The sequence below is a fragment of the Stenella coeruleoalba genome (assembly GCF_951394435.1).
Source record: "Stenella coeruleoalba genome assembly, chromosome: 8".
Taxonomy (NCBI): Eukaryota; Metazoa; Chordata; class Mammalia; order Artiodactyla; family Delphinidae; genus Stenella; species Stenella coeruleoalba.
In genome coordinates, this window is record NC_137154.1 from 52,030,925 (window position 1) to 52,033,089 (window position 2,165).

Consider the following 2,165-nt stretch of genomic DNA (forward strand, 5'->3'; position numbering starts at 1 on the left):
TGAAAGACTTCTAAGTCTATTATTTTAAAGATGCTGAGAAATACATTTGGATACTTGAAAAGAAGCAAGACTAGAATTGTGGTTTTATATTAAACCATTTAGAAGACCTCAGTTACAAACAACTAAAAATACATAAATAGGAATTTCTTAAAACCATTTTCTCTTACAATACAAAATTAAATATTAAATAAATAGGAATTTCTTTAAACCATTGTCTCTAAACAATACAAAAATTAAATATTAAGGCATCTTTTACTCCCATCTATTTTGGTATATACAGCAAAGAGAAATGTTTTAAATAGGAACCAGCACTTCTATTCAAATGCTCTCTAATGTATTTGGCAGATTTGTTTTTATGTTCTCCTGTTCAACATTCCATTGAAAGCTCTTATAATTGAACATTGTGACCGAAACCAGGGGAAAAGTATAAACAGATATTCGTTTATTAGAAATAAGCAGTTCACCCTTGAAAAGTAAAAAGTAACTACAAACAATATTATGAATAAAGTTCAAATACTAGTATTTAAATCTCTGAAGCAATTTATGCTTCAGTAATTAAGAGAAAGAAGAGATGAAGACTTCACTAAGATGAGAAGCCTATTAATATGGATCATGCTGTGGACTAATTGTTCACTCAGTATTCTGTCCCACTGGGATGAGAGTTTGAAAAGGGCTTCATATTCCTTTAAAAAAATTACACCGACTAGAATAAGATCATATGAGTTAACATTGATTATTATTCCCCATATTTGTCCATTTACAAAGCTCAACTGGCTTCATAAAGTATACTAATCAGTAACATTTTCACCTTTTATTAAGGTAAGTTTATGAAAATAATTTAATACAACCAGATCTCCTCATGAACTTTCAGCTTAAAACATTTTTTATGTAAGAAATATATCAAAAAAATCTGTTTTTATAAAAAGTCACTTCAATACCAGAAAAAAGTAATAAAAGATTTTGAACCCAGTTTATTTTTTAAAAGATGCTCTTCCCATGTCTCAAATTCCAAGTGCTATTCATCATCTTTAAAGCCAATTTTGCTTAACTTCACCACATCAACCCAGTTCCATCCTCGAGGAAGTTCTCCTTTGTGATCTGCTTTATCTACCAACTTATGCTTCTGGGCTTTTTTTTTTTTTTTAATTCTCTATTTTAAAAAAAAAATTCATTTATTTGGTTGCACTGGGTCTTCGTTGTGGCACACAGGATCTTCATCGTGGCTTGCAAACTCTTAGTTGCAGCATGCATGTGGGATCTAGTTCCCCGACCAGGGATCAAACCCGGGCCCCCTGCATTGGGAGCCCAGAGCCCTAGCCACTGGACCACCAGGGAAGTCCCCTAATTCTCTATTCTTTTAATTGAAGTATAGTTGATTTACAATGTTGTGCTAATTTCTGCTGTACAGCAAAGTGACTCAGTTATACACATATATACATTCTTTTTTTAAATATTCTTTTCCATACGGTTTATCCCAGGAGATTGGATATAGTTCCTTCTGGGCTTTTGAAAGTTGTCTTTTTTTCTCACTTGACGGGGCTGCATTAGGAATTTCAAACAAGATGATATTTCTTGTGGCTGTCGTAGAATTAAGAGGGATGGCGATTCTCCATGAACTCTTGTTTATTGTCCTTCGCATATTCAAACAACATGTGGGTCATGGCGGTCCTTCCACTGCTTCCTGTAACTTGGCTGATATGCTCTGCTTTACAGCTGATGATATGATACTAAAAGATGCATTCATAGATATGACTGGAGGTGTTTGAGGATATGTTTCTATCCAGGAAAGATCACTAGAAATTACGTTATCAGGGAAAGCTTCCAAGAAGAGATAGAACCTGAGAGAGCCTGATGTTCTTTCAACCTCTCGGCCACACCTCTCTCCTCTGAGCACTAGACTCCTATATCTAACTACCTACTTGACATCTCTGTTTGGATAACATGCTGTGGCTGGAACTCATGACTTCCTTCTCTGCTCCCTTCAGTTTTCTGTCTCTTGGTAAATGCAACCGTCATCCACCCAATTCCCTGTTTGTTTCCTTCATAGGACTCAACCCCAACCCAGTCTTCTATTTATCTGTGTACTGATTTGGGGTCTGCCTTTCCCATTAGACTGTAAGCGCTGCAAGAAGACAGGCCAGGTGTATCTTTTTCACCATAGAATA

At 35.4% G+C, this 2,165-nt stretch overlaps 1 pseudogene across 1 annotated transcript; it reads right to left on the minus strand.

Moving 5' to 3' along the window:
* Window positions 1-911: 911 nt before the first annotated feature.
* On the minus strand, window positions 912-1,838 carry LOC307190515 (RWD domain-containing protein 4-like; annotated as a pseudogene). The gene is made up of 2 exons: window positions 1,499-1,838; window positions 912-1,123 (listed from the first exon to the last, which is right to left on the minus strand). The product of its transcript is annotated as an RWD domain-containing protein 4-like (transcript).
* Window positions 1,839-2,165: the final 327 nt, after the last annotated feature.